Source organism: Amblyomma mixtum, chromosome 3 (assembly GCF_055824585.1).
Source record: "Amblyomma mixtum isolate Tamu chromosome 3, ASM5582458v1, whole genome shotgun sequence".
In the NCBI taxonomy this organism is placed as follows: Eukaryota; Metazoa; Arthropoda; class Arachnida; order Ixodida; family Ixodidae; genus Amblyomma; species Amblyomma mixtum.
In genome coordinates, this window is record NC_143014.1 from 50,019,571 (window position 1) to 50,032,565 (window position 12,995).

Sequence of the window (12,995 nt, forward strand, 5' to 3'; positions counted from 1 at the left end):
CTCAAAAGTAGTCACTTTACATACCTTCATCTCTCCTCCCATTTGTAGCCATTATCCAAGCAATTATTTAGCTTCGGAATCAGCTTTTGGATGCCGTGGTCGCAGAAGTCTCACGCCTACTGTCTAAACTATCGTCACGACTCTTTTGAACTCTTTATCGGCGAATGATTTTCGAGCGTGATGTTTCTTAAGATGCAAAGGAGAGTGAAAATAACTGGGCGCCATGTCTGGCCTATGCGGGGCATGCTAAAAAATCTTCCACCTTAATCCTGCCAGAAGCGAGGTGGTGGCATGCGCGGTATTTTTTTTTTGTTTGTTTGTTTGCACACTTGCCATAAAGGCGTAATTTGGGTTCGCTGTATACTAACAGGAAATCATGCAAGGTTTTTCGTTCATGAACCGGAGAAGGTTCCTGCTCTTATTCACCCGGGCAGGTGTGCGCCGCTTGTCAGCAGTCTCTTCCGTTTGCCTTAAATGCGCTGCTGTAACTCTTCTTCGGTTTCACAATATGCGGCAGAGTTATCTGCAGTCCCTGGAGGCATGAAGTTCGATTTCACGAAATATGCCTCATTGTCACCCGCCTACTCGACCGAACTTGCATCTTCGATTTTGCAAAGACGGTCATCAGTGTATCGGTAGCTAAGTCATCGTCCCGGAAGCCACGGGACATGCGCACACAGTCGGCTTCTGGGGAGAGGAGGTCGCCCTTCTTTCCAGTGGTGGCTATAAAACCAGCGCGCAATAAAGCACGAAGGCTCCTTTGCCCTGCAACCGTGTTGTCATGTTCTATCGACTGTGACAGCCGATACATGGTGTCAGAAGTGGGATACCACCGACCAACAAGATGGAATTCCTAAAGCCACCGGAGCCGCTGCGTGTGACAGGGGACATCAGCAAGCACTGGGAGCTCTTTAAACAGAAGTTTGAGCTCTTCTTGACTGCATCGGAGCCAACCGAAAAACCTCGACCAGAGTCTGCGAAGGCCGCGCTGCTCTTGAGCATCGCAGGTGAGGAAGGCATCGCAATCTACAACACGTTTACCTTTGCGGATGGCGAGAACAAGCTCGACTATGCGACGGTGGTGAAAAAGTTTGAAGAATACTGTGCTGCCCAACGGAACGAAGTCCACGAGCGGTATATCTTCAGGAAACGGATGCAAGATTCCGGTGAGCCCTTTGAACATTTTTTGCGTGATTTGAAGACTCAAGCCCATTCATGCAATTTCGGCTCATTGACGGAGTCAATGATTAGAGACCAAATAGTTTTTGGCACCAGTGATAGCAAAGTACAAGAGAAGTTGCTCGCAGACAGCCAGCTCACCCTCAAAAAAGCAGAAGGAATCTGCAAAGCCGCTGAGAGCGCAGCTGAACACCGAAAGATATGGAATGAGCGCCAGCAGCAAACGGTGGACTTGGTGCGAAAGGAAAGCCCGTTTTTGGGTAAAGCGCAATCAAAGCAATTCAAGTGCAGAAAATGCGGCCGAACTCATGCGCCGCGAAGCTGCCCAGCGTTCGGACGTACATGCAGAAAGTGTCAAGCAAGGAACCATTTCGCGGTCTGCTGCAAGGCAAATAATCAGGTGGACGCACTGCAAGAATCCGAAGAAGACTTTAACGTACTCGACGTGTCGGTTAGCAGCGTCAGCAGTCGACGTGAATGGACCGTTGAAGTATGCATGAACAGTTTGCTGGTGAAGTTGAAAGTGGACACGGGATCCCAAGCTAACCTGTTGCCCTTCGGTCTTTACAGGAAGATGAATCCCAAGCCATCATTAATGCCGAGTAGTGTGATCCTGAGATCGTATGGCGGCGGCATTATCAAACATATGGGTGTCCTCAGAACTCAAGCGGAGCTGAATAACCGAAAGAGCGTTTGCAACTTTTTTGTAGTGCGCAAAGGAAATCAAGCAATCCTTGGTCTTGAAGCAAGCGAAGAACTGGGTCTTCTGCCGCGGGAAGTTCACAACGTAACAGTGAACAGTTCTGATAAAGTCATTCACGATTACCAACACCTGTTCAGCGGCACAGGCTGTGTTCGACGCGAATACCGCATGGCCCTGAGCGAAGGCGCCACACCTGTTGTCCAAACAGCGAGACGGGTACCTCTGGCTCTGCGAGAACCGCTTCGGCTAGAACTTGAACGCATGGAAAAGGCTGGGATCATCACAAAAGTCACAGAAGCCACAGACTGGGTGAGTCCTCTCGTTATCGTTCGCAAAAAAGACGGCAATATCCGAGTGTGCATGGACCCTAGAAAGATAAACGAATGCATTAAGCGAGAACACTACGAAATGCCAAGGCGAGAAGATATAGAATCCGAGCTAGCGGGCGCAACAGTGTTCTCCAGACTTGACGCAAACTCGGGGTTCCGTCAGATCCCATTGCACGAAGAAACCTCCAGGATTTGTACTTTTGCAACACCGTTCGGTCGCTATCGTTTTCTACGGATGCCTTTCGGTATTTCGTCGGCATCTGAAGTGTTTCAGAAAACACTAAATGAAGTTTTTGAATCTCTTCCCGGCGTGAAAGTGTACGTCGACGACATACTAGTCTGGGGCACTTCCCGGCAGGAGCACGACGTACGCCTTCGGTCAGCTCTGCAAGCAGCTGAGCAGGCCGGTCTCACATTTAATCGTGAGAAGTGCACAGTTGGCGTTCAAGAAATTGAGTTCTTGGGCGACGTTATCAGTGCAGAAGGTATAAAACCGAGCCCTTCACTAGTGAAAAGTATGCTGGAAATGCCCGCCCCCTCTGACAAATCGGGAGTTCTGCGAATGCTGGGGGTCGCAAACTACTTTGCAAAATTTTTACCCACGCTGGCGGAAAGAACGACTCTTCTCAGGAGCCTAATCAGACAAGATGCAGTTTTTGAATGGACAGATAACCATGCGAGTGAATGGAAACTGCTATGCCATAGCATGAGCCAACAACCGCTCCTGTCAATGTTTGACCCCAAAAAACCAACAAAAGTGTCCTGTGATGCATCACAGAATGGGATTGCTGCAGCTTTAATGCAGTGTCATAGCGATTCCTGGAAACCCGTGGCTTATGCTTCCAAAGTGCTCACTGACGCGCAGCAGCGGTACTCTCAAATAGAGAAGGAAGCACTGGCTATCGTATACGGGTGCGAAAAGTTTCACCACTTCGTCTACGGCCGGCAGGTTATTGTGGAAACAGACCACCGCCCATTAGTTGCCATCCACAAAAAAGCAGTTGGCGATATGCCGCCAAGGCTGCAGCGGTTTTTTCTTAGGCTGATGCGTTATGAGATCACAATATTCTTCGTTCCAGGAAAAAAACTTCTGCTCGCCGACATGCTATCAAGGGCCCCCGCCGAAGACGATAAGAGCATCCAGAGCGATGACGTGGAAGTTCATGCCGTAAGTGTGGTTTGCTCACTTGTCAGCGACGACACGTGGAAGCGACTGGCCGTAGAGACGAGGAACGATCCTTATCTGAGCTCCGTTCTAAAATGCCTAAGTAATGGTATTCCTATCGAAGGGCCGCTGAAGTCAAGCGAGGGCGAACTGTCCGAAGTTAGAGGCGTCCTGCTAAAAGGCTGCAAGGTTATAATACCAACTACTTTACAACGGGAAATGTTAGAAAAAATACATCATGGTCATATGGGCATTAATAAGAACAAACTCAGGGCACGGCGTCTAGTTTTCTGGCCTGGAATGAACTCGGACATTGAGGCGTTTGTCAAGAAGTGTAGCGTATGTATGCAGTACGCCTACAGCCAACCAAGAGAGCCATTGAAAATGCGTCCTGTGCCTGAAAAGCCCTGGTACCGAGTGGGCATCGACATCTTCCAGTATGGTAGGAAATCCTACTTGTGTTTATACGATGCGTTGTCAAACTTCCCCGAAGTAGAACTGCTTAACGACTTGTCAGCGAGGAGCGTCATAGAGTCAACTAGCTCCATTTTTGCACGATACGGCATACCAATGGAGGTATGCACAGACAATGGTCCGCAGTTCGCATGTAACGACTTCGCTGCCTTTGCAAAGCGATATGATTTCAAACACACCACCTCGAGTCCACGATTCCCTCAATCAAATGGTCTCGCGGAGAAGGGTGTGCAAATTGTAAAGCGCATCCTAAAGAAAACCACCGAACTTAAACAAGATTTTTGGTTGGGACTTCTTGCTTACAGGACCACACCTCTAGTGTGCGGTCGAACCCCTGCAGAGATCCTCCAAGGCCGCGAGCTTCGCACCACATTGCCGGACTTGCGCTGTAATGCCAACTACCAGGTGTACAAGCATCGCCAGACCGAAAGCCTCAAGCGGCCGTTGGCTCCACTGCAGAAAGGTGACGTCGTTCGGGTGAGGCAGAACACGTGGTCACCGAAAGCTCGGATCTTGCGTCAGTCCAGGTTTCCCAGGTCGTACGACGTACTCACCGAAGGTGGAAGAGTTCTGCGACGCAACCGGCGGCACCTGCTACCGACCAGTGAACCCTTTGAGCGGGAGCTGCCGGACTTCGTCGACGACGAAAACAGCTCGGACAATTCGGCAACCTCGGCCCGCACTGGTCCACCGCAGTCGCGTACTATCATGCCACAGCTCGGCACAGCGCCTCCAACGCAGGATCCCCCGCGCACTGCCTCGCCAGCACCAGCACTAAGGAGATCAACAAGACAAATAGCACCACCTCGGCGGCTCTTGTACAACAAGGACTTTGTACAGGTGCCCTAAATTTCCAATGCAAGTGAAGTCAACAAGGCGTCTGTGCGAGGGCCATACACCATTCAGATTTGTTTGTAACAGAGTTTTTTTTTTCTCTTTTCCTCTTCTTTCTTTTTTTTTTTTTTTCCAAACGAAGGAGGATGTATCGGTAGCTAAGTCATCGTCCCGGAAGCCACGGGACATGCGCACACAGTCGGCTTCTGGGGAGAGGAGGTCGCCCTTCTTTCCAGTGGTGGCTATAAAACCAGCGCGCAATAAAGCACGAAGGCTCCTTTGCCCTGCAACCGTGTTGTCATGTTCTATCGACTGTGACAGCCGATACAATCAGTCCCAACAGGCGCCCTCCCGCTCGTTCTTTTGTCATGAACATCGGCTGTGCCTTACGAGAATTCCGAACATCATCGTAAAGAGCACAGGTCAGACTGTGAACGGCCGCTGGTGTTCCGCCTCTTGCGTGCATGGAGAAAGCTCATCAGGAATTGCTCCCCGCGTTTATTTGGAGTCTGAACCAGCGCAAATATTTGTAAAGTACGCTACTCGGCCATGCGCCGCTGGTGCACTATAAACCCGAGGGGAGAGGGAAGCTGAAGGTTCCGAGTATATGACAGTGCTCCCACCTCTCGACTAGCTTTGCAACTTACCGAATAGCACGCTGTGTATTTACTTCCCGGTAACGCAGTGTAGAGCCCAAGGGGTTTGCTTCTGGACCATGCTTCGCGGCGCGTTATGCATCGCCAGAGTTCCGAATCTCTTGAAGGTGAGAGTAACCCTGTAGCAGCCACTACAAGAGCCCCACTAGGCGGGTTAAAAGTAGCCCTCTTGGGCTCCTTCCATTTGTCAAAGGCTGCGTAGCGGCGTCGTCCAGTTTCAAAGCACCGCTTCCAATGAAGCACGTGGCGAATGTTTGCACTAAATACGGATCCACCTGAAGGAAATTAAGGTTCCTGGCCATCTCTGCGTGGTCGTATACTGCTGTAGTGAACAAAGGAGCGTGTGGCCAAGTCACATCACAGCTCCGCAGAGTGTCACACGAGAGTGATGACCGCATTATTACGCACGTACAAAAAGCGCTGAACCAATACGATAGCTCTCCGTGCAGCCTACGCCTGCCCGTTAGTTGGCAGGTATCCGAGATATGGCGCAGTCGTGTCGACTTTATAGCAGTGAACGACTATGTACCATACAGGCCGGAATGGAACGCGAACAGCGCGTATGACCAAAAAGAAATATTTCACTTATCTAATTTCAGCTACAGCATACAACTAGCGTGATTCGTGTTTCTGTGTAAAGTGCCTAGTGAAGCAAAAACTCATAAAGCGGCTGTAAAGGAATAATAAGTATCTCGCTGCAGGGTAGAAAAAAAAGTACGGCATATGCGTGTTCGTGTTTCAGTTCAGCCCCATAGTGCATCGTGCCGTAAAAAGTATCGCCATGGTGACGCGTGCAAAATTTGTCAGCGTTTAATGCCCACAGCTGCTCAACAAACGCATGCTGTGCACATATCAGATAGTGTACCTCGCGCGTGACCCACGAGGCGAGCGGTGCTGCGCGTAGTCAATGACTTAGTTTCCTGGAAGACTGGCTCGATTATATCGAAGTAGTCGCGGCCGTGCCTTCCACGCGCATAAAGCCGATCAACGCATGCGGCTGAAATTATCTGGAAAATGGAGCGAGACGCTGCAGAAGTTATTATCCAGCGACGCCTGCACTGCCGCGGGCGCGAACCGTTCATCGAAGAGCTATAGACGCACTGACTATACAGTTATTGCTCTCGTCACATCGTTCCAAGCAAGTATTGGTGACTTCTACTGCAACCATTTCTGGCTTGCTAGTTAATGACCACGTCCGGAGTATGACGGCTACGAGGGAGACTTTTGGTGTTGCGCTGCGTCGCGAGTCTCTTATTGAATTAGAAATATTATAGCGCAAACAAAGACACGGACAAAAAAGAGAGGAAACACACACACGAGCGCTAACTGTCAACTGAATTTATTCGGTGAAAGCCACACCTTTTTATAGGCCGAAGGATCGTGAGAAAAAAAAATGACAAAAAACAAAACAAGGGTTGAGTCAGAGCCATCAAATCGCGAGCGCATGCGCGGGTAGACAAGGGCATCACCCTTCGGTTTATCTTCCATCTAAGTAGCTGCATTAAAATAGTCAATCTCAGCCTGGAACAGAGATAAGGAAGGCGCTCGCGATTTGATGGCTCTGACTCAACCCTTGTTTTGTTTTTTGTCATTTTTTTCTCACGATCCTTCGGCCTATAAAAAGGTGTGGCTTTCACCGAATAAATTCAGTTGACAGTTAGCGCTCGTGTGTGTGTTTCCTCTCTTTTTTGTCCGTGTCTTTGTTTGCGCTATAATATTTCTAATTCAATATGAACTACCAACTCGCCCAACAGGAAGTTTTAACGCGAGTCTCTTGCAGGCGAACAGCGCAACCAGAGGCGATATATCTTCGCTGTTGTGAAGCAGGATAAAAAAGTGGACAGTTAACTGAACATCTTTTGTCGATCAAATAAAGCGCTGCCCAGCGCAAACCGGTCGGATCGGACTTACTAAGCGTTGCCAACGGTTCGGCGAACGACGTTCCGCTGAGGGGCCTGAAAAAGGCCGTCCAGTCGAACGTAATCGCGCAGCTCCTGTAGATGCGCGTCATCCAAAGAATTGCGTGGACAAGACGCCCGCGCCCTGGCGGCGTTCGCCAGCGACCGAGAGGGGCCCCGTTGGAAACAGCGCGAGCCCCGAAACGGGGTCCGGCCGCGCCTTGAATTTCATTTCCTCCGTAATCGGTCCAATGTGACTCATTGTTGTGGGCGCGCAGAATTGCATCGAACGACCTGCTTTCCCCACGCGACCTTTCGTGACGGCGGCCCGAAGTGTTTGGCCGGCCGCACGCGGTCGAGCCTTCCGTGACTTCCGTCGCGCGCAGCGGGGCCGCCGTGCGGAACCCGGCGCGGCCGACTCCGACCCTGAGTGCGACCCGCCTAGGCGACGCCTCCTAGCAGGAAGCTGCGAGCACGCACCTCGCACCGTGTCCGCCGGCCGCGCGTGTGTACGCGCCGACCGCTCAGGGGACGTCGCCTTGGAGTTATCCTTCAGGGTGCGTCCTGATGGGCCTCCTGACGCATAAGCTTCAACCACTCTCGCCACACTTTTCTGAGCTATAGAAAAAATAAATAAATGCATGTATATTCTGAATAGATTACGCTGACGCCTGCTGTAGGAGCCAACGGTCTCCCCTCTCTTCACTTCGCGTGTGAAGAAAATGAGAGGAAGGTAGAAATGGACGTTACAAGTAAGGGAAAGAGAGTAAACACGGGAAGGATGCAGTCCCACGGCACGAAAGTTTGATGACAGCGTGTCAATTGCCCCAGCGTACTAAGCTGATTTCTCCGCGGTCGTCCCTCGAAAAAAAAAAAAAACACGTCACTGCGTGTCCTGAGCAGATAGCTGATAGAGTTTGCGACGCTTATTCAAAACGTATGCTTGTATTAAGAAACACTCCCATTCCGCCATTACCAATCAAGCAACTATCCTGCTTTTGGCAGCCACGCTCGCCTGAAGTAACAGGCGTCAAAAGCCATCCGAACAATGCAGGGGCCGGTTAATATAGCATCCGGCAGATGACATCAGCAAGAATCATCCGCCATGTCGTTAGCATAATTTTCACAGCTAGCAAATTTCTTAGGCAATTTAAGTAGCTGAATTATTGCTGTATTTCAGAAGCAGGACTCTGCACAGGCAGAAAATTATGGGCCAGTGCAAGTTCTTCCATTTTTCAATAAAGCATACTTTAAAAATTAACGGAAATTAGGGTTGTAAATTACTACAATAAAATGAAATATTTGTCCACCCGCTCAGCTTCGATTTTGGGCAGTTCTTTGAAAAGATTGTTCGCTCCTAAGCTTAACATGCTGGATAAATATCAAACTGAAAAAGGAATAAGAAGATACACACTAAATGAACAAGGGAGGGGAAAGCACCAGGTTGCTTGCTACCGTTTCGATAAGGGCCAGTAGTATAGTAGTAGACAAGGACTAGTTTTTAGATGGGTCAGACTGCACTAAATCGCCTAATGGCAATATATCCACAAAATTAAATTTTGTAACTTGCATAGTTAAGGAGTCAGTGTTCCAGTTTTGATGCTAACCAGAGATTACTTTTCTAAACGATACCCAATCATTTGCGCGGACAGTAATTATTCTCAACAAAGACATACACATTTAAAAGATTGGTTTATTGGGGTTTAACGTCCCGAAGCAACTCAGGCTATGAGGGACGCCGTAGTGAAGGGCTCCGGAAATTTCGACCACCTGGCCATTTAAAAGAGTGACTCAAGGCTTTTATTTTTAGTACATATTAGAGACCTTTGAACTCATTTCAATACTATATGTTCCCTTTATGCAGTCGACAATCCTATAGCATCATTAGCCACAGAGGTCGCACAGCTATAGCATAAGCTTCAGTTATGCTGACGTTAATGGAGACGTCATTTCTGTCCCGTAAAGATATTTATTTACCGAGCGGTAAAATAACGGAGATATTGTGCTGAACTGATAAAGACAAAACGGAACATGCACAGAACGGCGGACAGACAAAGCACGTACTTTCAGCTGATTTTGTTGAGTAGGATATAGCGCTTTTATACAACACCAGAATGACAGAAAAGAGTGGAGCATGAATGAATTCTGCGCGCCAAAGAAACACGCTGGCTAGTGAAAATATCCTGCAGAAAATGAGTATACGTAATTTTTACGCAAGTTAAAACAATTTTTAAGCATTTTTATTTGCCCAAAATATCCAACAATTGTATTTCGAACTGTATTAAGTTGATAATCGCCTTAATGTTTGAGCGGACACTCCTGCCGTTTCGGTTTCGGATTTTTTTTTGTTCTCAGTGTATCGTGTTTTTTTTTATGGGTTACGTTACCAGTCGCTTCCGAGCAGAAACGTGCACAGTGCTGAACCTTAATTCTTAAAATATTGCAACAGACGACTCCTCCCCCTTCGTCACTATAAAGCTAATCGAAGCACACTTCCGAGAGTGGAAACATCATTAAAACAGGCACTTTCTGGGACCGCCTTGAACGGCATTCCCAAGAGAGTTGGTCAGATGCTTAGGGGAATCCCCTAAGGTGAAGTATATTTGTAATAAGAGAGTTATTACTGATTGGCATCCACCGAAGCGCAGTCATACAAAGGAAAGTTATAAAGCTTCCACAGAGACTACATTTTTAAAGCAAAATTCGTCTTGGTCTGGGGTTTGAACCCAGGACCACCGCTTCACCGGAGCAGCCGCTCTTCCAATTGATCTAACCGGGACGGCTAGCATGCGGTAGGGGAAGAGCGAATTGATTAATATCTCTAAGCGTGAACAGTGTTGGTCAAATGCTATGGGAACCCCCCAAGGCGGAGTAGATCCGTAATAGGGGAGTAATTACTCATTGGCATTCACTCGAGCAATTGACCAACACTGTTACCTCTTCGAGTTATTGACCAAGTCGCTCTCGCCGCACACCATATGCTAGCCGTCCCGATTATATCAGTTGGCAGAGCGACTGCTCCGTTGGTCCTTGGTTCGAACCCCGAACTAGGACGAATTTTTCTTTAACTACGCAGTTCCTGAAAAAGCTGTATAGCTTTCTTTTGTAGCCGTACGGCTGCGCTCGGGTGGATGCCAATGTGTAATTACTCCCTTATTACATTCCCAAGAGAGAGGAACATGACAGCACAGCACATACACTGAGAAACGTTTCTATTTGTGCGATTTTGAGAGAAAAGTGTATCAAACTGATTCAAAACACGCGTCAATTCGTTCATTCCGTTCCGGGGCCTAGCACCAGCCCTAAAACCTAATGCCGTGTCGAGAACTTGAGACAGTTTTAGCGTAGCCGGGCAGCCGTGCGGCTAATACGGTAACGCGTTGCCGTTGCTACCGCTGCCAGGCTATAGCCTAGCCACATTTCCCATACGGTATCAGTTACCGTGGTTACCCTGTTTACCGTGCGGTGGTGCTAAAACTCTACGCCAGCACGTGGAGGTCTCGAGTTCTATCTAATGCCGATGTTTCAAAGCCTTCCCCTTAATTTTTCTACAAGCACGTGATACACAGAACTGCTCCATGCATTTTCTTTTTAAGGAGTTTATAAAGCGTAGATATGCAAACGCGCGCGCCCGGTCAGAAAAAGTCCAGATCGCCGCTGTCAATGAACGACCACATTGCGGGTCAGACCGGCAGACGCGTCAATGACCGGGCACGCGAACATAATTCACTGAAAATTGTGTCGGAACCGAATAAACTTCTGCATTGCTGCAGACAATGTAGCAACAGCGTCCCAGCTTTTGACAAGATTTCCATTCTAGGAAAAGGGAATAACAGAGAGGGAAGAGAGATACTGGAAGCCTTTCATATTAGGCTGCTAGGAAGTGACATGTGCGTGAGTGCGCCGTCTCTGACACTTACTAATGACGAACTTAAGCTGCTAAAAAACGGCGTGCGCATGTAGGAATTACAGAATAATCTTGTCTATTCATTGGCTGCCTGATGGTTGAGCGTGTTTTATCATGTTGCGTTGCTCGCGGTTGCTTTGAGCGTCTTGTACGCATGCATGCTTTGTTTGGTTAGCACTGTCGGCAATCTTTCAATAAAACACCAGTTGTTAGTCCAGAGCTGTCCTGTGCATTTCGTCCTCTTGTGTTCCCGTTTTTATTGCTGGTTTCATTATGTTTGGTACTCCTCAGGTTCACCCCCACTGCTCAGGTGTTCAGCTGGGCATGAACATCATGATGATGATCATCATCATCAGCCTGACTACACCCACTGCAGGGCAAAGGCCTTTCCCATGTCTCTCCAATTTACAAAAATCTGTGCATATGTATTTCACTAAAAAGAAGGTTCTCATAACTTCACTTATAACATAAATAATAGCTGACTGCTTTCAGTGTTGGAATTAAAAAATATCTTGGTGTACATTTAACCAGTTCAATGTCTTGGCATCGTCACGTGGATTTCGTTACTGCCAAAGCCTGTCGGGTTTTGGGCTTTCTGCGACGTAACGCTAAACTTTTCCCTTTAAAGACTGCTGCATAATACAAATGTTAGAACCATATTTGAGTATGCTTGCATAGTCTGGAATCCGAAATCCTTTCTTGACATTAAAAAGGTAGAAGGAGTTCAGAATTTGGCCGTTCGTTTTGTTTTCATTAACTATGGGCGATATTTTAGTGTAACGAGCGCGAAAAAAGCTTTGGGTTGGGACACACTTCAAAAAAGTAGGAAAGTTCTGCTTTTAAAATTATTTCATAATATATTTCATTGAAGAACTGGAATAGACAGAACCAAATATATAGTCAACCCTGATTATGTGTCTTTACGGAGAGATCATTCACTTAAAGTTAAAGAATACAGATGCCGGACTGACCTTTTCAAAATGTCTTTTCTCCCCAAAACGATTTCGGAATGGAACATGCTGCCTGAGGAAGTAGTGTCCATACTGTCAAATGATTCATTTTCTTCCATGCTGTGACATTTTGTATGTATAATAATTCCGTGTTCTTTCTATCTCAATGTTGTCTTTTTTTTTTGTAATCGCCAGCACGAGGTGGCATTTGTATACTTTTTTTATTTTTCAACACCCCCTCCCCCCTTAATGCCAGACAATGACGCTGGGGGTATGATGATAAATAAATAAATAATTAAATATATATATATATATATATATATATATATATATATATATATATACATATATATATATATATATATATATATATATATATATATATATATATAAATTAACCCTGTCCTTTGCCAGTTGCGGCCACCGTATCCCAGCAAACTTCTTAATCTCACCTACCTAACTAACTTTCTGCCACCCCCTGCTACGTTTGCTTTCTCTTGGAATCCACTCCGTTACCCTTAAGGACCAGCGGTTATCTTGCCTTCGCATTACATGCCCTGCCCAAGCCCATTTCTTCCTCTTGATTTCAACTAGGATGTCATTAACCCGCGTTTGTTCCATCAAACACTCCGCCTGCTTCCGATCTCTTAACGTTACGCCTATCATTTTTCTTTCCATAGATCGCTGCGTTGTCCTCAATTTAAGCTGAACCTTTTTTCATCAGCCTCCACGTTTCTGCCCCATAGGTGAGCACCGGTAAGATGCAGCTGTTGTATACTTTACTCTTGAGGGATATTGGTAAACTGACACTCATGATCTGAGAGAACCTGCCATATGCGCTCCATCCCATTCTTATTCTTCTAGTTATTTTCCTCTCATGATCCGGATCAGCGGTCACTA

At 47.3% G+C, this 12,995-nt stretch overlaps 1 pseudogene; it reads left to right on the forward strand.

Moving 5' to 3' along the window:
* Positions 1 to 1,865: 1,865 nt before the first annotated feature.
* Positions 1,866 to 4,733, forward strand: LOC149350156 (uncharacterized; annotated as a pseudogene).
* The last annotated feature ends 8,262 nt before the right edge of the window (positions 4,734 to 12,995 follow it).